Genomic DNA, 22,476 nt, shown 5'->3' with positions numbered 1-22,476 from the left:
TGAGTGCTTTTAGAGCAGAGAATTTTTTTTCCAGCTGGTGACAGAAGAGGATATCAGAATTTCAAAGCAGTAGAGACACTCTCCTGCTGGCCTTGAAGGAGCGGCTAGCCTGTTGTGGAGAGGGCCATGTGCAGGGAACAGCAGGCAGCCTTGAGGAGCAGAGAATGGCCTCTGATCACGGGCCAGCAAGCAAACAGGAAACTCAGACCTACGACCACGAGGAACTGAATTCTGCCAACCACCCAAGGGCCATGGAAGAGGGCCTTGGGCTCCAGATGGAGCAGCTTAGGGTGGTCAGTTGAGGACACGAGCAGGAGACCCGCGACTCATGACCACAGAAACTGTAAGACAACTGTGACACTTTAAGCCACTGAGTTTGTGGTAACTTGGTACATAGCAATAAAAAACGATAGCATCGCCTTTTGGGTGAGTGTCTCAGGTCAGTCCCCCAGAAACCAACCTGAGACAAGGGTCTGAGTGAAGTTTACCCCAAGAAGCAGCTGGAGGGTAGCAGGGAATTGAGCCAGGAAAAGAAAGTCCCCAGATTGCATTTGCAAACAGGTGCTGGGGTGGGCATGGGGCTCCATGCGGGGGAATCTGTAAGGGACAAGGACCACCACCACCCAGAGTGGTCCCACCAAGAGCCAGGGAAGCTAGGCTATTTAGCCCCTCATCTGCCCTTAGGTAGTCCTCCTTCCAAAGGGGGCATGATGGGTAGGACACACAGCAGGGAGTCTAGGAAGAAGCGACTAGGGAGTCCCAGGAACATGGGCAAGTACTGACAGCATCTGTTATAAAGACATTACTTAGAAAGTTCCTTCATGGGGCGCCTGGGTGGCTCAGTGGGTTAAGCCACTGCCTTCAGCTCAGGTCATGATCTCGGAGTCCTGGGATCGAGCCCCGCATCGAGCCCCGCATCGGGCTCTCTGCTCTCTCGGGGAGCCTGCTTCCTCCTGTCTCTCTGCCTGCCTCTCTGCCTGCTTGTGATCTCTCTGTCAAATAAAAAAAAAAAAAAAAAAGAAAGTTCCTTCATATCTATTGACATATACCCTTCAGCCATTGGTCCCCATTTGGTTCCTTGGATAAAAATGTCTGTCTTCAGCATCTTCTGCAGATGCCTATAATTTCCATACTCCTGAGGTATTGCTTCACCAGTTAAAATTTCCAGTCCCTTCCTGGACTCCCAACCCACAGCCCCATGAAACAGGATTTTGAATTCAGAACTAGTTCGATGGTCTTGATTGCGAGCTGTGAATGCAGCTCTGACCACGTCAGCTTCTGGGCAGCCTTGTCCTGCTGATGACTCATGGGAGGTTGTCCTGGTTCTGTTGTGGAGCTGCTGAGAACCCTCTCACCCTGCCTGTTCCTGCTGTTAGTGTTTAGATTGTAGGGAAGGACGTTTCACCTGGGGGAGCTTCGGCCCCTTTAGGGGATTGATAAAGGCACTGTGTTCATGACTCATTTGTGCAGGTCTGCATTCAGTGTTTAACAGACCTAAAGTAGATACAATAAATGGGTGAGGGCAAAGGCACTTATGATCAGAAGAGAAGATGGGCTCCAAGCCGCTGGCCCCACTCTGGTCACAACCTGCGCCTTTGGCCTTTGGCTTCCTGGCATGGTTACCTGCCGGCCCTGGTCCTCTGACATCACCAGCAGCCCATCAACTCCTGCTGCCACTGCTCTGTATTCTTCACGGGTCACAGGCTCCTCTGCAGTGGTGGTGGTGGGGAGGTTTTGGGGGGGATATGGGCCCTCTGCAGGCTGACACTGTTCCTTGAGCTGCCCAGAGAAGGGGCTGCCCCAGGATTCGGTGGAATCAGGCCAGGACCCAGGGCTCTCTGTGGACACACAGTCTCTACCTTGGCATTCAATCCTAAGAGCGGTGATTTGCACAGTGCTGAGAAGGGAGACTCACTGAGCCAGCTGCCACTGATCACGACTACATACCGAAGACAAAGTTGTCCGGCCTGAAGATCTGGCCGAATGGCCCAGACCTGACGGAGTCCATGGTGCCCGGCTCCAGGTCCACCAGGATGGCCCGGGGGACGTACTTGTTACCTGTGGGGAACAGAGCCGGACTTAGATGTGCAGCCGGCAAAGGCATCACAGACAAGGCTGTGCCCTGTGCGCCTTTCACAGCAGAATCGTTAGAGAAAATTCTAGCATCCGACACAAAAGTGAGCAAACAGAGGTGCTTTTCTGCCTCAGAAGAGGGGATAATGGCATGCTTAGTCATGGCCAACATGCAGGAGTCGTGAGGAACTATCTAACATGTCGTTTTTAGCAGTTGACATTTAAAACAAATGCAAGAAGCATCTCTTTGTCATTTATCTGTTCCTCATCCATTCTGTCTGCCACAGTATGCAAAGCAAGCTTGACTGGGCAAAAAAACATTCAAATAATCACCAGCAGCTTCATTGTAGTACACGTTGATTCTCTCCAGCTGCAAGTCACTGTCTCCATGGTAACTGCCAGTGGGGTCGATCCCATGCTCATCACTGATCACCTCCCAAAACTGGGGAGAAAGAAAAAAATCACATGATGGGCTGACATCCTAAACCTCAGTAAGGATGGCCCTTCTCTCCCTCTCATGTCCTTGGAACAGCGGCCACTGTGGTCAGCCAGTGAAGGAGTCTTAGAGCTGCACCCCCCATTCCTCCAGGGGCTGCTGCAGAGGGGCTTGGAAATCCGCAGAGCACTGGCCATAGGATGGCGACAGGCTGAAAAGCTGAGAAGGGCACGGAGGGTGGGCACAGCAGCTGCCCTCCTCCAAAAGCCATGGATGCTGGGGAGGCCATCACCCCCAGGCAGGGCTGAATGTCACAACATCCCAGCTGATGGGTGGGTCCTGGGAGGACCCAGGACCACTTGGACCCCGCCCCTTGACTGCCTCCAGGGATCCAGGTCTCCTGGTGCAAACCCCACCCAGCCCTCCAGGCATAGTTTAGATAGTGGTTTTAGACCACTGACATCCATAAGGTCTGCTGGCCCCCTCCCCCATCCACGGCAGGGGTGGGTGGGGAAGGACAGGTTGGAGCAGTCTGGGATCCCCACTGGGGACAGTGGGTAGAGCTGGGCACGGTGAGGGCACAGGCTTCATTGTGAATTAGTAGCAGGAAGGGGGGCGGGGAGGTTGGGGTGGGCAATATGGCGGTTGTGAAAGAGACCACGTCCTTGTCCAGGGGCCCGCCCACACCCTTGCACCAGGCTGGCTCCTGCCTCGCCCAGTGTGGTCGGCAGTCCCAGCGCTGGGCCGTTACCTGCTGCCTCTCAGACAGGAAGCCAGACTCCGACATGATGTTTCATCATGTCGATGGTGCTCATATTAGGGAAATTATCTACCGTTCTGATCTGAGAAATCTGCAAGCATCAGACATCAATCAGAACAGACCTTTACAGGCAGAGATGGTCAGAACTGGCAGGGACTGTGTGGATGAGGAAGGAAAGAGATGTGGGGCTGTAGGTGCATAATCAGGTTGCCCAGCTGGAATATTTTTCTCCATAGTCAGCAGATTCTCAAACTGAACTATTAAGGGGACAACAAGTTCACCAGTATGCTTGTTTAAACTTGGTGCAAGCGAAAATTTATGGGCTGTAGGTGGGGGAAAACCTGCCTACAGTTGGGTGAAGCAAAGCAGAGGGTAAGAAATGGGCAATTGTGAACAGTTGGTCATTGCCTCCGTTGTTTCAGAGCTACAATATACTGTTAATGCTGTGGGGGATAGAATAATGGTCCTTGTGAGGTTGGTGTTGGTTCAATTAGTTATCAAGAGTGGGCTGACTCCCACTGTTGGCTCTGAAGGACTAGCTGTTATCATTGGCTGGGCATGTCCCTCTACTGACAGGTAGGTGTTAGAAGTCTTCAAAATCAGGGGTGTCATAAGAGGTATACTTGGGAATATACTAAAAGGAATAATGACTGAGGATTAAATTAGGGAGTAAACCACAATTCGGAGTTTGAAGGTAGTTATTCGAGCAGGTTCTGAGATGTTGGGTTTGAAGCATACTTAATGGCAGAAATGAAGAGGACAGTGGCAATTTGATGGATTTCCTGATGTGCAGTAGATATTTCTGGTGGGGGCATAGACATCTATGAGAACTCCTGCACAGTGGTTACTTCTGCTCCTTTGGGAAGCCAGAATCATGGCCAATGCCAGACACCTGTTGAGATCTATTTCACTGGGGTTCTCCATAGTTCTCTGTGATGGTGTTGGGTCTTTGGTAAAATTGTCCATAGTTCTGGTCATTTCCTGAGGCAGAACATAGAAAATGGAGATATTCTGGTAGACTTTCTGAATGGCTCACATAGTCACAGCTCCAGGCACAAAGATTGCCCACATGTGATCTGCTGTACCAATCAAGCCCTCTAGAGTCCTCTAGCCGCCTAGCCTCTTTTTCTAAGGCTTACTAGTAACCTGGCAAGGAACGAAGGTAAAGCCTGTCTGGGGCTGGGATTCCACATCTAGGCTTGTAGATGTAACATGCTTTTGTAAGCCTTTTGGGTCAACTAGTGCCTGCAAAACTGAAATCAGAGGTGAGAATATAGCTGTGGGGATAAAAGCAGGCAGTCCAGCTGAAGTTTTGATATGGGCTCATAAAATTAGCTCAGTAATAGATAATAGATCCTCAATAACACGATCTATTCCAACTATAGGCATTCTTCTCCCTTTCTTTTTGAATGCCCCTCCCGCTGGGAGACATTTGTCTAACCAAGAGATCATATGCACCCAGAGCTTGCACCCCTCTTTTCGACCATGTCCCATATCCTAGGATGTCTGAATTTCCTGCCCAAACTCCTCTGAGCCCACTTCTAGTGAATGTAGAAGTCTCTCTTCCGAGTTTCCTGTGGACAGGTCATGACTGCTGTATGCACTTTTAGGACCAAAGGGAGACTGCAAATGAAGAGGGGTGATGAAGTTTGGATGTGTGCACTGGGACATCCACAAACATGCACATGAGGCACAACAGAAACTCTGAACCCTGTAGCTCAAATGAGCTTCCCTGGTTGGCGATACTCCATGCACATTGTCACACATCATTGCAGTAAAAGTAACATGTCCTGACTCCATGGAGTGACAACAGAAACTCTGTGTATAGTCCTCCTCTGGACTCTGGCTTTTGTACCTTTCCCTTGGCTAATCTAATCTGTAGCTTTGAAAGACTTTACCTATAAAAACAAATCTGTAACTGTGAAGATAAGAGCTTTCAGTAAGTTCTGTGAGTCCTTCTAGTGAACTATAAAACCTAAGGGTGATCTTGGAGATCCCTGACTTTGCAGCTGGTGTCAGAAGTAAAGATATTCTTGGGGACTGTTCCTTCTGACTTCACAGTTGGCCCAAATGCTTCTCAGTTTGTGTCAGAAGTGGGACTCACTAGCCTGACTCATGAAACATGGTTCAAGAAGAGAAGGAAGAATGGGTGGGGGTTACTCAGGTGGCCACAGGGTTCCCTAGAATACAGGGGAGCTGTGCTGCCTAGTTATTAGAGGCAAAAGTTGCCAAAAGAGAGGCGCCTGGGTGGCTCAGTTGGCTAAGGGTCTGACCCTTGATTTCAGCTCCAATCATGATCTCAGGGTTATGGGATCCAGTCCCACATTGGTCTCTGTGCTCAGCACAGAGCCTGCTTGCTCCTTTTCCTCTGCTCTTCCCCACTCCTGCCCCCCATGGCACCCTCTCTCTTTCAGACAAATAAATAAATAATTAAAAAAAATTTTTTTTAACTTGTCAAAAGAATTTAGAAATGACGGCTCCAACTCCTGAGGATTGGGCTCACTGGGTGTATAAGGAAGTGCAAAGTAACAAGAAACAAGCAAATATTAATCCCTTGGTTGTTATTATTGCCAATAACCAAAATGAAAGGTAGATGTTCGGTGGATCTTCAGGCGGAGCCAAGACTGGAATCTGAGTTATCACAGGACTACCACCAAAAGAAATAGTTCAAGTGAAGCCACAGATAGGCAAAATTTGAAAGATAATGGGGGGAAAGGCAAAGGGATGAGGTGTGGGGTATAGACTGAGGCTCATGGCAAAAGCCTGGGAGTGCCACTGAGCAATGACCCCTGGGATTGCTGTTTGAAAATTCCAGAACATTCTTATTTAAAAGACAATTATAGCTTGCTATTTGACATTGATTGAAATTGTTCTTATGACTGAAGAACATAAAATAATCTTGAAATGCTTGAAATTTTGAAATAATGTCCTGGGTAGTGTCAAAAATTACTGTAATGGGGAGGGGAGTGCTCAGAAGATTTCCATATAATAAAAAGGACGTTTACATAGGAAATGGTACCAAGGGAATCCAAGGAAAGGTACGCATGAGCAGGGAGCTCCTTCTCCTTTAGGACTGACTTTGGAACCATCTGACATGCTGCTGGACGCTAAAGCCACTTGGGTGTAGCCATATAAGCAACTCTCTATTGATCAAGAAAGAGCTGCTTGATTGATGGATAACGATTCCAAAGTGAACATTTCCAAGCATCCTGTTTGGAAAGCTGCCACTCTTATCAAAGAGCGTAAAAACAATTCAGCTTAGTGGGATGAAATGTATGCTATTTGCCTCTGTCTTTGTGTTCTGATTCATGATGGTGGCCAGTGGCTGGGCCATGGGATCAGACAGATGGACTATGGAAAGCTGACCTCTTAAAGGAATACCATAAGGGGCACAGCCATATGAAAATCACTATGAGAATTTGAGGGGGTACATCAAAGTAGGACACATCATTGCCCATGAGAAGGACCTCCTCCTGGTATTGGAAGTGGCTGGAGTTGGCAAGTGGCAATCTTTGAGATGGCCATGGAATAATGCATAGGTAGGCCCTATAGCAATGCAGAGATGGGCAAATTTAGACACATTCCTCCTCTACCCTATAAGGCACAAAATGCCAACTATACAGTCTGTCCATAAGAAAGACAGAGGCTGTAGGTGGTTCTGAGGCAGCCTCCAAGGAGAAGGCCACACACATAGCTGTCAAATCGGACTGATGTGAGCAGCCCCTAGAGACTCCAGCCGGGTTCCTGCTGTAATAGACACTTGCTCTGGATTGGGTTGTGAATACCTGGTGGTTGAGGTGAATGCTCCAAATACCAGAAAAGCACTGGACTAGAAGATTTTGTACCAATTTGAACCATCAAAGCACATTTCCTCAACTTTGATCAACTTTGAATATACTTTGATCCTGATAGTTTGAAGATGATTAGAACAGACGATGATTAAGGCATGAAGGGCAGGCTTACATGGCCTCATGAGTCTGTACTGTGTTATTACTCTACAATTCTTCCCCATGGAACCTCCACTTTATTTTTTCCTACCTGATACGGTGGCCCTGGGAGCAGAGCCACAACCACAGGTGCCAGTGGCAAGGATGATCCCTAAACAAAAAACTGTCACTACACCTTTAAACCTTCTGTCAGAATTACTAAGGGCCTGATGGAGCAGGTGGTACATTTATCTCATCTTGCAAAATTGAGATTAACAGTGAATGCAGCTATATTGCCTAGGGGTGAAGAAAGTCCACTATTTCTGTACGTATGTAACCCTATGTACCTGTATAGGAATGAGAGTGGATTGAGGGTGAGGTACTTGCTGGACTGGTTTTCCTAATGGCAATCTAGACCAGCACATTAGCCAAACCCAACATATTTTCCCAAAAGAGGTGGAAACGCCTGGTAAAATTAAACTGGTAAATGTGGAGTTCTATACAATGAAGGAAATGCAATATTATATTGGTGCTTTGAGAGAGACTCTGAGCAAGAGATGGTATTGTCTCTTAGCTCAATTATACTCGATGCCTTGAAAGGTGGGCCCATACACTGGTGGACTACTCTTGCCTTTGGAAGCTTGACAAGGTCGAATGGAAGCCTACAAAATGAGAGCAGTGCGACTCAGGGAGACACATGAGATAGCACAATGGACTGGACTAATTCCTAATGACTCAGTGGGGCTCTGGTAGTGTGGCATATTTCTGACTTGCCATGCTGGGATATGACGTACCACTGGCCCTGTTGATGAGATTCAATCAACCATCTAATGTAAACAGGTCTTCTGGTAATACTGATACTCATAATCAAATATATTGAGAAGTTGAGTTAAAGCCTCATCGGGATTAATAAAATCACTATCTTGGGGAACAGCTGGATTTAACTAACCATAAACCAATATTTCTGCTAAATAGTTCTGTACGAGGTTATTATAAGGACAAACAGCAACACATCAAGAGAGGACAAGAGTAATCAACCTAGTACAAAATGTGAATATCTATGTCATGGCTTTATAGCCATGTGAATTAGTTGTTTGCCATTGCTTTGTCTAGTAAATACTGTATTAATCACAGATGCCCAGACAAAGGTGATGGTTTTGCTATAAGAGAGTCTTGGCCAAAGGCCAGGGGGTGGTCTGTATAGTGAAGACTCAATCTTATCCAAAGAGGGGTCTGGCCTTTGCTCTTGGCTCCTGGAGGTGATTTTTTGGCCCCTGGAATGTCTAATAGTACCATCTTTATTTGCTTGAGGGTTTTGGCCATCAGACAGTCTGTCAATGTGCTTTATGATAGGGGCTTTGGTACTAGTTCAGATCTCCAGGAACTAGAGACTAAAGGTATTGGCTCAACCTCCAGGATGGGCTGGAGACTAACGGTTGGCCACATGAGCAGTATGTGTCCCTGGTGGCAGGAGATAAAAGTCCTCCCCAAAATTCTGGACACCAGAGGCTCAGGCGAACTTCCTTGGTTGGAAATCCTTGGTGTGTGTTGTCATACACAGATGCTGGGAATGAGCATTGTCCTTGACACTGCGGGGAAGGGATGACTGGAATCTCGATATTCAGACCTTTGGGACTCTTCCCCAAGTGCATTCTTTCTTGGCTGACTTTAATCTATATACTCTCCCCATAAGAAACCATGAACATAACAACTTTCAATGAGTTCTGTGAACCCTTCTGACAAATTGTTAAAATTGAGGATGGTTTTGGGGGCTCCTTGAACTTGCATTTGTTGTCAGAAGTAAGGGCAGTCTTCTGTGTGGACACTTTGTGTCCTCTAGAACTTCATAGTTGGCCTGGCTGCACTTTGTCTAGGGGATGAAGTGAATATTTACTCTACGAATGCTGAAACTTCCAGCCTTCTACTCAGCAAGCAGAATACTGGCGGCCAGGCAGAAGAAGCAGGATATAGGTGGGGATAATCTGGGCTATATGATCATTTCAAGAACAAAGATGTCATAGTAATGATTATGTAGGCTATCTTTTGCTGCACAAAAGTCCACCCCAATACTTTGTGGATTGAGACAAAGTATTTATTATTAATTATAGGTTTGAGGTCAGCCGAGTGGTTTCGTGACAGGCCAGTTCATCTGGGACTTGATGTTCTGGGGTAGCTTCGCTCACGTGTCAGTTGATTGGCAGGCTTGTTGGTCTAGCAAGGGGCTTATGTCATGTCTGGCAGTTGGCTTGATGCCAGCTGGAAAAGCCATCAGGCTAACCACACTTGTTTATATGGTGGCAAAAGGGTCTCCAGTGGCAGGAGAGGGCGAGCCCCAATCCACAAGTTCTTTTGCTACCCTTCCTTGTATCACACTTGCTAATGTCCCGTTGGTGAAAGTAAATCATGTAGCCCAACCCAGATTCAAGAGTCAGAGAAATCGACTCCACCTCTTGATTGACAGAGTAGCAAAATCACATTGCAAGATTGTGTATCCGTCAGTTTCTCTAGAAACAGAACCAATAAAGCCTGAACTCTGTAGAGCAGGCCGACGAGCTGGAGACTCGAGCAGGGTTTCTAGGTTATGGTCTTGAATGGATTCATCTGTGGGAAACCTCAGTCTTTGCTCTCAAGGCCTTCGACCATTTGGATGAGGCTTATCCCTATTATGAAAGGTAATCTGTTAAAATGTGAAGTAAACAGATTGCAGTGTGAGTCATGACGAAATACCTTCCCAGCAGCATCTAGACTAGTCTGTGACTGAACAGCTGGGTTACACAGCTTAACCAAGTCGACACACAAAATTTCACTATCACAGAGCAAATAGCTCTCATTCAGTCTTGTACGCTGTCACTGATAGTTCCCGGACCAAATAAACAGACAGATTGCTCTTAATTCACCCAAGGAACCCCATGCTCAAAAGGCTCCGTGCAGGGGCCTACAGATCCCAAATAGCCTCTTAGTGTCTCTCTCTCAAAAATGGGCACACAAAAGAAAAAAGAAAGGATGAATACCCAAGTTTTGTAGCAACATGGACGGGACTGGAAGAGATGATGCTGAGTGAAATAAGTCAAGCAGAGAGAGTCAATTATTATATGGTTTCACTTATTTGTGGAGCATAACAAATAGCATGGAGGACAAGGGGAGATGGAGAGGAGAAGGGAGTTGAGGGAAATTGGAAGGGGAGGTGAACCATGAGAGACTATGGACTCTGAAAAACGATCTGAGAATTTTGAAGGGCGGGGTGGGAGGTTGGGGGCACCAGGTGGTGGGTATTGTAGAGGGCACGGATTGCATGGAGCACTGGGTGTGGTACAAAAATAATGAATACTGTTATGCTGAAAAAATAAAAAAAAATTAATAAAAAAAAAAAATGGGCACACAACTGAAGACGACCAGGTACCCGGAAGACAGAGGCTCAAACAAGTAAGCCAAGATTAAGAACAAAGAAAGAAACATGGAGAAAATTATTAAGGGAAAAGGGAATGTCCTTTAAAAATCTTATGAATCTCGCCCGAGAAGAGATGATAGTGTACCCATGAAATAACAGAATACGTAGAAAATGAAATTAAAGAATTGAGAAAAATTCTTAGAAATTAAAAAAATGTCAGAGCGTGATTGAAAACCCAGTTGAGATACTGGAAGATAAAGCCAAGCAAATCTAAAAAGTATCAGAAAGAAGGGCATGGAATAGAAACTAGGAGAGAATTTGATTAAAAAATTAGAGGACTAGCCAGAGGTCCAAGATCAGATGAATAACAGCTCCGCAGAGAAGCAGCTGAAGGAAAAAAAAAAGGGGGGGGGGAATGATCATACAAATATATGAAGAAAATGACAGAAGAATGTGAGTTTCCAGATATAATTCTGTATGGTGGAGTCTACCACCTCCTGACGATCTGAATGCATGATCCAGTTACTTGAAAATTCCTTGTCTCCCATCGGTCTCTTGGGAAACAGACTCGGAGAGATTTGCACAAGGAGCATATTGGAGAATGAAGGGAGCTGGATTAGGGGAAAGGGGAAGCTGAGGTGTGCAGTCCCAGGGGAGGCTCTGGAGCTCAGATGACTCTTCAGGGACGTCCCAGTTTGAGGCAAGGGGGCTAAACCTTCACACCCTCCCCTCACCAGGCCTTGTATATGCAGCAGGTCCCCGGGGAAGGGACCACGTCTGTGGGTGAGGCTGTTGGCTAGCTGAGGGCAGCTCAAAGAGCAGAGCTCTGCTGAGGCCGCGTCAGGGGCCCAGCCGCCAGGAGCCCCAGAGTCCTGAAGGGGGAATTCACTTCCCCAATTCACCTGGAAACTTCTACTTTTAAGTCCTTTGAAGTTCTTAACGCACACATGGTCAGCAACCTCTCGTTCTGCTGCGTGGCTTGTCTGCCTACTGGGGGAGTGTGGTATGGGGTGCCTGTGCCAGGCCCAGGCTTGGCAGGGGAGGCCCAGCCCTGGCCGGGGTGCCAAGGCGGGGAGCGGCCACAGTTGTGGGGCACTGCCTGGGATGGGAATGTGAAGTCTTTCTGAGGAGCGGCATCAAAAGCCCCATTGTTGTCACACAGTCAGTAATATGTTTGTTTTTTTTTTCAAGATTTTATTTATTCATTTGAGAGAGTGAGAGACAGAGACAGAGAGAGAAAGAGCACAAGCAGGGGGAGAGGCAGAGGGAGAGGGAGAAGCAGACCCCCCTGCTGAGCTGGGAGCCCACCAAGGAGCTCGATCCCAGGACCTGGAGATCATGACCTGAGCCAAAGGCAGACACTTAACCGACCAAGCCACCCAGGCGCCCCAGTAAGATGGTCTTTATCAGTAATGACGCTGCTGTTTCCCCATCAATATGTCCGACTCCCGCAGCCAGCCCTCACTCGGTCTGAATCCAAGCAGACAACAAGGGAATGCTATTGATGGGCTCTTCAAAGCCTACTGTGCGGCTGTGCTGATTCAAAGAGCATCGAAGACATTTTAAACATTTCAGATTTATGGAGGGGATAAGCTAGTAGTATTTGCATTTTTTAAAAAGATTTATTTATTTATTTGACAGACAGAGATCACAAGTAGGCAGAGAGGCAGGCGCAGGGGTTGGGGGGGGGGGCGGGGAAGCAGGCTCCCTGCCGAGCAGAGAGCCTGATGTGGGGCTTGATCCCAGGATGCTGGGATCATGACCTGAGCCAAAGGCAGAGGCTTTAACCCACTGAGCCACCCAGGAGCCCCAGTATTTGCATTTCAAGTGATTTTTTCCATTTGTAAGAGACTGATCATCTAATGCCACATAATAACATGCTTATTAGGTGTTAAATATCATTTCAGTTACAAAAATTGAATGAACATCTCATTTCTTACCAAAATGGTTTCTGTATTAGATCTCTGTGCCATTTATTCAGTGGTGCCTATTCCATGCAACATGTTTGGGAGATGAAGGGAAAAGAAGGGAGATCCACACTGAGCTCCTTCTGTACTCTACAATCAACTAAGATGCTTTACACACGCACGCACATGCACACACGCACAAGGTAGAGATTAGCTTCTCCTGGTGCATGAGGACACTGGTTCGGAGGGGTTAAGAAAATGGCCTGGCATTGTGCAATGCCAGCAAAAAACTCAGCAGTTCCCTCTCGTGCCGCCTGACAGCACATTTTCTGGAGTTTCACATACATAGTTTCCTAGGTAACCAGCACACAGCCTCCAGGACTGTCTGCATGAAAGGGAAGGGGTGGGGGGGATCCATCTACTCTTCCCCTCATTTCCTGCATCAGCAATGCCACGGCCCTTTGTCGGGGTGTTAATGTGGCGAAAACAGAAAGCCCAAACGCTTGCCTGTGGGATTCTGCTTCCAATGAGATATTTCTACTCACTGAAGGACCAGATGCATTGAGAAACTTGCCTGTCAGAGCATGGAGCCTGTTTCTGTTTTTATTCACTCCCCTGCTTTCTCCTTTTCTCTTGGGCTTTTTGTGCTTGCAGCAAGTTCCCTTTATTAGTGGGCGAGAGTAGTGAGTACCCCTTATTCAAATGAGCCTGTGCCCTTGAGAAATGCCAGCATCTCTTCCGCTTTGGGCAAAGGGCTCTGGAGCATCCTTACAGTTTTGTGGACCGGCCAGTGACCAGGAAAAGGGCCAGGGCTGGCAAATGTCTGTGTCACCTGACCCATTCACCCTGACATGAAGTCTTTGCTTATTATCTTCCGTCTGTGATGGTCATTGCAGATGGCCCCTGGAACCGGAAGAATTTGCTCTCCTTGGGCTGCTGCAAGAGACAGGCTTAGGCTGGGAGATTAAAGAAGCAAGGGGAAGGAGAGTTGAAGCAGTTCACTCCTTCAGCACCGTCAAGAATTTGATCTTCATCAATCCAAAGCATTCCCTATACTAAAAAGCTGAAATGCACTTGGCTTTTATGAACAGCTCTCTTATGATAGAAATAATAATGAAATTTAAGCTCATGGGTGTTACTGCTAAAAACCATTTTGTTTCAGTAATGTTGTGCTCAAGGAATAAGTTGGAAATGTCTATGCCCAGCCCTATTACATATGGTTACACCTTCCCTTGCCATTTGAAATGTCAATGAACAGCTATAGCATGGCCACAGGTCAAGGTCAAGAGGCATCAGCCTAGCTGCAGGGCAAGCCCGCAGAGATAGGAAATGGTGGGCTCAATTTTTAGGGATGTGGGAAGGCATCAGCATCCAGGGGTCTGAGCTGATGGATGAAGGTGGTTGGCAGGATCTCTGGGCACGGACTGTGCCCCAAGTCAGACTTCTAGTTTTGAAAAGGCAGTGGACAGGGCAGGGACAAGGCTCAGTGCCCAGGCAGGTGGGGCTGGCAGCCAGTTCCAGCAGGAAGGTGGGCGGAGCCAGTTCGCAATCCCAGGACTCTGCAGCTGGCAGCTGGATATTAGGCGACCCTCTTGAATTAATGATGTTTTCTGGGAGTGGTAATAGCATTATGCTTATATAAGAGAATGTCTTTGTCCTTAGCAGGTGTATACGGAAACTTTTAGGAGTGAAATGTTAAGATTTCTATAATCTACTTTCAAATAATTCAGCAAAATAATGTACACACGCACACAAGCAAATGGTACACAATGGGTAAAACATGAATGACTGTTGAAATTAGAAGAAAGGTATTCAAAAATTGACTGAGCTATTCTTTCATCATGTAAATTTTTAAAAAATATTTTATTTATTTATTTGACGGAGAGAGAGAGAGCGAACGCACAAACAGGGGGAGCAGCAGGCAGAGGGAGAGGGAGAAGCAAACTCCCCATGGAGCAGGGAGCCTGATCCTGGGCTCCATCCCAAAACCCTGGGATCATGACTTGAGCCAAAGACAGATGCTTAACTGACTGAGCCATCCAGGTGCCCCCATCTTGTAGGTTTTAAGTGTTATTGTTTAAACACTTTTTTTTTTAAAGATTTTATTTATTTATTTGACAGACAGAGATCACAAGTAGGCAGAGAGGCAGGCAGAGAGAGAGGAGGAAGCAGGCTCCCTGCTGAGCAGAGAGTCCGATGCGGGGCTCGATCCCAGGACCCTGAGATCATGACCTGAGCCCAAGGCAGAGGTTTTAACCCACTGAGCCACCCAGGTGCCCCTGTTTAAACACTTTTTTAAAAAAGGGTTAATGATTAATTCCAGACCTGAAACATAAAAGAGACTTTTTAAAATACTAAGTGGTGCAGTTAGTTAATGTTTTGCTGACTTCCTCTTTATAAACATGGTATAGTCCAGAAAGGATAGAATAAGATAGAATTTTTAATGCTATGGTTAAATCCACCAGTTAAAAAAAATATGTTGCATAAAGCAGGCTGGTGCGTTCTATTTTTAGCTTGTGTTTTCTTGTTCTCACATTTTCAACGTTTAACTGTTTTCCTCATTCAGAAGAACGTTTTATCTGACTACCCATCCTGTGGCAGGAAGTAGAAGGGAGTGCTGTCTGGAGATTAAACCACAAAAGAGGACAGCAAGTCTTCCAGATCCCTGTCGTGGTTCTGCTTTTCTAACCCTGAGGAAATAACTCCATCAACCAAAACACACAGAGCTGCCACACTTGTACCTAATTAGCAAGATCATTAAAAAATGGGGGAGGGCATTTCTATTTGGTTGCTTATGTGGACAGAACATGAACACACGGCTCAAATGGGTCAATGCGTGACACTCACATGATGATATCTGTCTCCCCTCCTGGACTTAATATACTTAAGGGCAGGAACAGTGTCTCTCCTACTTATATTTGTATTCTGATTGCCAGCTCCATAAATATGTGTTGAGTAAATGAGTAAGTAAATGAACAAATGAATGAGCGAAGAAAGTAGAATTAGGAGATGTGACAATATTTAAATTTCACATTAGCCAAGGATTGTGCAAATCCACAATACGATTGTTTTTATGTTTTATCACGTTCGTAGACTCAATATAATAGACCATTATAGGAGAAATGCTTAGTTAATGACATAGCATGATACGCATTTAAAATATCTGTGGAGTTAAGCAATGATGAAAGCTAATATTAAAGAGATGAAACTAACTGCTTCTGTTAGAGCAGTGGGATTTCAGGCAGCCTTCTTTAGTCTGTGTACTGTTTGTTTTTAATCAGAATAATTTATAAATGGGCATGACCCCTGCAGGCAAGCAAACACAAACTATTTAATATATAAGAAAACTGCCCAACATGGAAAATTACTTGCCTCTGTCATGAGGAATGTAGATTCAAAGGACATGTTTATTTTTATTAGGATATTGGGATGGAAAAGAGAGATTCGGGAAGTAACAAAATCCTGAATCACATGGAGCCTAGTGCCCCGGCCTTGGTTCCAGAAGCCAGAGTTGATTCGAAGGCGTAGGCAGGGCAGTGCACATAGGAAAACCAAATGTAACTTCCATGATAAATAGCATCACCATACGAGAGGGTAGAAGGTCAACTTGAAATGGAGGAATATGTCTCATGAGTGGTCTGTTTAATGCTGGACAGACTGTAAGCCTCGTCATTGTGAGGGTTAATATCGTGGTCCCCAGGTGGACGCAGGTCAGGTCATCTGCAGATCTGAACCCGCAAATGTGAGCTGCACTGCGCTCAAAGGCACTGTGGTGGATTCCGGCATGATGTCCCCAACAACATCTGAGTGATGCTCATCCTCACCCATAATTAAGAAATAGAAATAAAAATCGGGGCACCTGCGTGGCTCAGTGGGTCAAGTGGCTGCCTTGGGCTCAGGTCATGATCTCAGGGTCATGGGATTGAGCCCCGCATCAGGCTCCCTGCTCAGTGGGGAGTCTGCTTCTCCTTCGGCCACCCTTCCCCCACCCGTCACTGCTCATGCTCTCTCACTCGCTCAAATAAATAAAATATTTATAAATAAATAAATAAATATGGGATTGAGATATTTTTCATCAGGTTGATCAAATTTTTGAATCTGATTGTCCATTATTAGAAAATACAAACTTTTAGAGACACCTGGGTGGCTCGGTTGGTTAAGCGTCTGCCTTCGGTTTGGGTCATGATCTCAGGGTTCTGGGATCGAGTCCAGCATGGGGCTCCCTGCATGCTTCTCTCTCTGCCTCCCTCTCCCTCTGCCTCTGCCTGCTGCTCCCCTTGCTTATTCAGTCTCTCTCTCTCTCTGACAAACAAATAAATAAAATCTTTTTAAAAAAGAAAGAAAATAGGAATTTTTAGGACTTAAACATAGGTATACAAAAATTTTTAAGTTTTTCTAAAATTAATCTTGATTTCTAACTCAAGAGCCGCTGTTCTGTTTGGGAGAAACAACAACTTCAACATAGCCTGTGTAGGTCTTTGTTTGTCCAGTTGGGAGAACCTCAGTCACTTCAGGGCTCTTCCCCTCCCGCCTCCTCCCTGACATGGATTTTGAGCAATAGAGGTGGTGGTGATGCCAGTCCGGGGCGGGGCGGTGGGGGGGATGGGGTTTGCCAGAGAGGGGCGTCCTGCCCACCCTCTCTTCTGCCCTCCATCCGGCATCACCCTCCCCTGGAGTCTCACGTTACAGAGTTCTCGCTGACCTATCCTGTCTCGACTCATTGTGATGGTTAATTTTACGTGGCATCTTGACTGGACTGTGGGGGGCAGGGCAGATATTGGGCTAAACATTATTTCTGGGAGGGTGGTCCTGGTTGAGATTGGTGCCTGAGTCGGGAGACTGAGCAGAGCAGATTGCCCTTCCTGGTGTGGGCAGGAGTATTCCATCCACTGGAGGCCCAAAGAGATGAAAGAGATGGAGGTTGGGAGGCTTTGTTCTCTAGCAGACTGTGGGGGCTGGGATGTCTGCCTTCTGCTCTCAGACACCGACTCGCACCATGGGCTCACTGGATCCTCAGGCCTTTGGGCTCAGACTGGAACTACACCCCCGGCGTTCCTGAATCTCCAGCTTGCAGATGGCAGACCGCAGGACTTCTCTGTCTCCGTAATCTTGCGAGCCAATTTTTAAAAAAAGATTTTATGTATTTTTGAGAGAATGAGAGAGAGCACGAGCAGGGGGAGGGGCTGAGGGAGAAATAGGCTCCCCGCTGAGCAAGGAGACCAAAGCAGGGCTCTATCCCAGGACCCCGGGATCATGACCTGAACCTAAGGCAGATGCTTAACGGACGGAGTCACCCAGGTGCTCTGTGAGCCTTTTTTTTTTTTTTTAAACAAATGTCTTTATGTAAATATCCTATTGGTTTCTGTTTCCCTGGAGAACCCTGACTCACATACCGCCTGTCTAGATAATGAGGACTCTGGCTACCTCTGTTCCTCCTAGTGAAAACATGAAATTTTCTGAAGCTCTCTTGCAATGTTCTGGGGCCCCGAAAGGCTCCCAGGGGCTGCCTCAGGACCTCTCAGTCCCGACATACAACGCAATTTCTACTCTACTGCTAGCACATCAAACTGGTGGGAGAGAACGTGGCTGGGTTTGATGTGACATTTCTCAAATCCAAAATAGAAACCGGTATGCAGATTTCTGGCTTGTGAAACTACCTAGGACTTCATCGGCTAGGATGTTTTTGTCTAGGAGGAATGGAAGATACAACTGAAAATGCCTTTCGCAAGAAGAAATGTGTTATCCCATATAACAAAAATATTATAGGAGTAGTTCTCAAAGTGTGGTCTAGTGACCCCTGGAGGTCCCTGAAACACTTTCAGGGACCTCTGTATGATCAAAACCGTCCATTCCCAGTACAGGATAGACCAACGGGTTTTAATTGTCATAAACCAGAAGTCATGAGTTATTTACGAAAAGCTTTTTCAAAAAAGGTTCTGTAAAACCTTTTTTACAGTGTGTTTATTGAAATACAACCACACTCATGTGTTTATGTATCATTGTGGCTGCCCTTGGGCTACACGAGCTACTTGAACAGTTGTAACAGAAACGTCAAGGCCTGTAGAGGGGAAAATATTTATTATCTGACAATTTATGGAAAAAAATGTACTGAGCCCTGTAATAAAGTATAGGTATTTTTGGAGATCATTTCGGAGTCTGCATTATTAATAACCTTTAAGGAATTACAAGTTGTTAAGTTTTTGGTGTCTACCAAAGAAGAGTACCCACAATTATCTGAACACAAATAAAAATACTCCTTTTCTCCACTACGGATCTGACTGAGGCCAGATTTGTTTGTTTGTTTGTTTTTCAACTGAAACAACAGATGAGAACAGATTGAATGCAAAAGCAGTTACAAAAATTCTGTTGTCATGGGACTTATGAAAAACCAGACATTAAAGAGATTCGCAAAAATGTAAAACAATGTCACTCAGATCCCTAAGTTGTTTTTTTTTTGTTTTATAAAACACTATTTTCATAAAAAATGTTTGTTAATGGTAAAATGTAATGGGTTTTCGATGAGACCATAAATTAATTATCTATTTAAATTCATAATCATTACACCTTTTTAAATGTTCTCAATTTCGATTAATAATATGGTAAATATTGACGGCGATAACCCGCATTCACAAAAACTTGTTGGGATCTTTGGTAGTTATGAAGAGTGTAAGGGGGCCCTGAGGCTGACAGGTTTGAGAACAGCTAGTTCAGAGCTAGCACAGGTCCAGGGCTGGTTATTCCATCTCACTGTCTTTACCACAGACCCAGGTGTTTTCTAGACTCTTACTCTCAGCACACTCTTGGCCTTCCCCTTATGTCGGCTTCCCTCATGAAGCCTATGGCAATGTTTTGTGACATCACATGCTTTCAGAGGCAGAAAAGGCACTACTTATTTTCGCCCAACTATTTTTAAGAACAAGGAAAACCTCCCTCAGAACCAGAGTACTCTTTGGTTTTTATTTATTTTTTTCTTTTTTAACCACATAATAATCTCTCCCCCCCCCAAAAAAAAGCCTCATTAAAAGGAGTGTATGGGAAGTAAATTGATTCCAGACCAACCCTTGTGCCATAAACAATGAGAGCACCGGACAAAATCTATGAAGCAACTGTTTTCAGTCCCCAGAAAACAGACCCAGGAGGACTGATTGTACCTTCTGGAAAAAAAGAGAAACAAATGAGGTGAACCCTCCAATCACTTGTGCTTTCTGCCTGAAGAACCTTCTGAACCATGGCACAGAGAGAAGGCATCCACTCAGAGCCCAGCTGTCTCGCTGAGCTGAGAAGACAGAGACTCCCTTGGAACACCGAGGGAGGTCAAAGCGGCAAAGCCATGCAAAGAAATTGCCCCATAAATCTGCATGGCACCTTTGAAGGTTCTGGCTGAAGGCTGGCTTTGTGATAACAGGTGAGATTCCCCAAGGCCAAGCAAAGATCAACCACCATGGGAAAGATCAGCTATTTGGTAATTATTGCTCACATGGGACTGGAGACGTTTGAGTTGGGACCAGCCACACAGAGATATTTCAGTGAACTACCCAGGATATCCCACAAATGTCCCACCTTAGGACTAGAACTCAAGTAGCACTGAAGGAAAGGCTACTCCAAACCCACCCAACAGAGCTTGGAATCAAGGCTGGGAAGGACCACGCTGATCTAGAAGTACATTAACTATCTGCAGGGGTAAAGCCCAACACTCTTTGCAAGGAGACAACCAAATCCACATGCTTAAAAGTGAAACTTCTGCAATGCCCTACATTCAGTTAGAAGATGCTAGACGGGAAAGGAGGGAAATGTGATCCATAATCGGGGGGAGGGGGAATCAAGACAATAGAAAGAGAGCCAGAAATGACAGATTTTTTTAAATGTCAGTATGAGACAAAGATTTAAAAACAGCTGTTATGAATATATTGAAGGATTTCAGCGGTCAGTGGAGCAGGGCTTGGGGAAGAGGCCGTGCTGGCCTGGCAGCCAGTTAGGGGGCAGCTCTGCATGAGATTGGTGGGGGCCCGAAGGGCCGGCAGAGCCGGGGGTGGGGCATCTACTGGTTGCGGAGCTGGGCACCACAGCCCTTTGTGCTGCAAGTGCGTGTGCTCCTGCGCAGCCTCACCACGATGCCTTCCACTGAGGCCTCTTTCTCCTCTGCTGCCCAGAGCCATGGGGCTAAGCCGGCTGTGAGTTTTTAGGAATCAGCTACCCTAGAAAAAGTTTTACTCATCTGAGCCCCCTTCTGAGAATCATCCCCCACAAACAGGAAAATCCTGGTGCCTCCAGCTGGAGTCTGGTGCTTCTCTCTGCAGGGCTTGTGGCTGTCAGTTCCCCCAGACCTGCCCTAGATGTCACAAAGCATATTACTGCAGTAGGTAGCTTCCTAGTCTGGACCAGAGACTGGGACGCGAGCAGACTTATTCACCAATCATCTGGACAGGAGAATTCCAGACTGCCACCTCCTCTTTCCAGGACTTGAAACCGGAATGGGAACAGAAGATGGGATTACACCTGAAGTTGTAGAAAAGGATGATGCTGCAGAGATGATAGAAAGCGTGTGGGAAGTGCCTGAAAGAGAACTGGATGCCCTAGCAAAACATGAATCCAGGGAAAATAGCACTTTGCAGAAGTTTAAACTCAGAATAGCTTCTGAATCGGGACAAATTCTCAGAGATTGGCAGAGGGATTGTCCTCATCTGGATTCCTGGGGAAAAGAGCCCTCAAGTAAAAGATATTCCAGATTTCCCCTTTTGTGCCAAGAGAGTATTTGAATTCCAGGCCTGTCTCAGTGGTTCAGCTGCCTTGGGGCAGACACGCGGGGCATGTGCGTTGACGAGGCCACCTGGCAGGGCTCCCCAGAGCTCAAAGCTATATACTGGGCACTGGCTACACAGAGCAATTCGTAGGAAGCAAGATGTAACAGATTCACCTTAAAGACATTGTTGTAAAACCTTTAAAATGCTGCTAATCTCTTTGACTTCCAAAAATTCCATGTCTTGGACTTTATCCTAAAGAAAAACGATGCCATAGACACAAGTAAAAAATGTTGTTTTAGGTATTGCTTATGATGCCTAAAAATTACTGAAACAGAAATTTCCAGTGACAGGGAATTAAATAAATTTTGGTAGATCCATGCAGTGTGAGGCTATGCATTTTAATCTCTTTATTGTACAGACTTAATCTCTTAATTGTAGAGACCTGTATGGACACCACATAAGATATGGATTTAATTGACATCAAGATACCATTATGAATGGTAGTTATAGTATGATCGTATTTTCCTAAGAATATTTATACGTAGGTATGTGCGTGGAAATAAATCTGGAAAGATCGGCACTAGGCATGACCTGGTTACCTACAAATGGTGGGACCGAGTGAAATGATCTTTTCACTTACATGTATATGTCTATCTACAGTAAAAATGCATAAAGTGAGGCGCCTGGGTGGCTCAGTGGGTTAAGCCTCTGCCTTCGGCTTCGGTCATGATCTCAGGGTCTTGGGATCGAACCCCACATTGGGCTCTTTGCTCAGCAGGGAGCCTGCTTCCTCCTCTCTCTCTGCCTGCCTCTCTGCCTATTAGTGATCTCTCTCTCTCTGTCAAATAAATTAAAAAAATGTATAATGTGTCTAATAAGGGAAAAGGAAGTCTTTGTGGTGTTGTTGGGATGTGCGTGTGTGTGAGGTTTTTGAATGGGGGTTGTGATTTCAAAAGTGGAGCAAGAAAATTAAGTATTTTCCAAAACCCTTTGGAAGAATGGATTTTTAGCAATCCAAAGACGTAAAATGAAATGGTTTACAAAACTGTCAAACTGGGAAAAATTAGCCATGCCAAACATTAGGCGAAGCAAGGTAGAACCAGTTTAGAAGGTGCAAAGCATTTAGATTCCTTTTCCATTGCATTATATCCAAAGTTGAGAAATTTCCAGGGCAGGAACAGATCGAAAATTCCTGACCTTCTCTGTCTCTAAGTGCTTGGCTTTAGACATCAGCACCCTTCCCTC

General features: G+C 45.9%; 1 pseudogene; it reads left to right on the top strand.

Annotated features, from left to right (window-relative positions):
• Window positions 1-3,147: 3,147 nt before the first annotated feature.
• On the top strand, window positions 3,148-21,409 carry LOC125101543 (programmed cell death protein 2-like; annotated as a pseudogene).
• Window positions 21,410-22,476: the final 1,067 nt, after the last annotated feature.

The sequence above is a fragment of the Lutra lutra genome, chromosome 6, assembly GCF_902655055.1.
Source record: "Lutra lutra chromosome 6, mLutLut1.2, whole genome shotgun sequence".
NCBI lineage: Eukaryota > Metazoa > Chordata > Mammalia > Carnivora > Mustelidae > Lutra > Lutra lutra.
The sequence above is the reverse complement of the archived record's forward strand: the minus strand, read 5'-3'. Positions and strand labels throughout refer to the sequence as shown.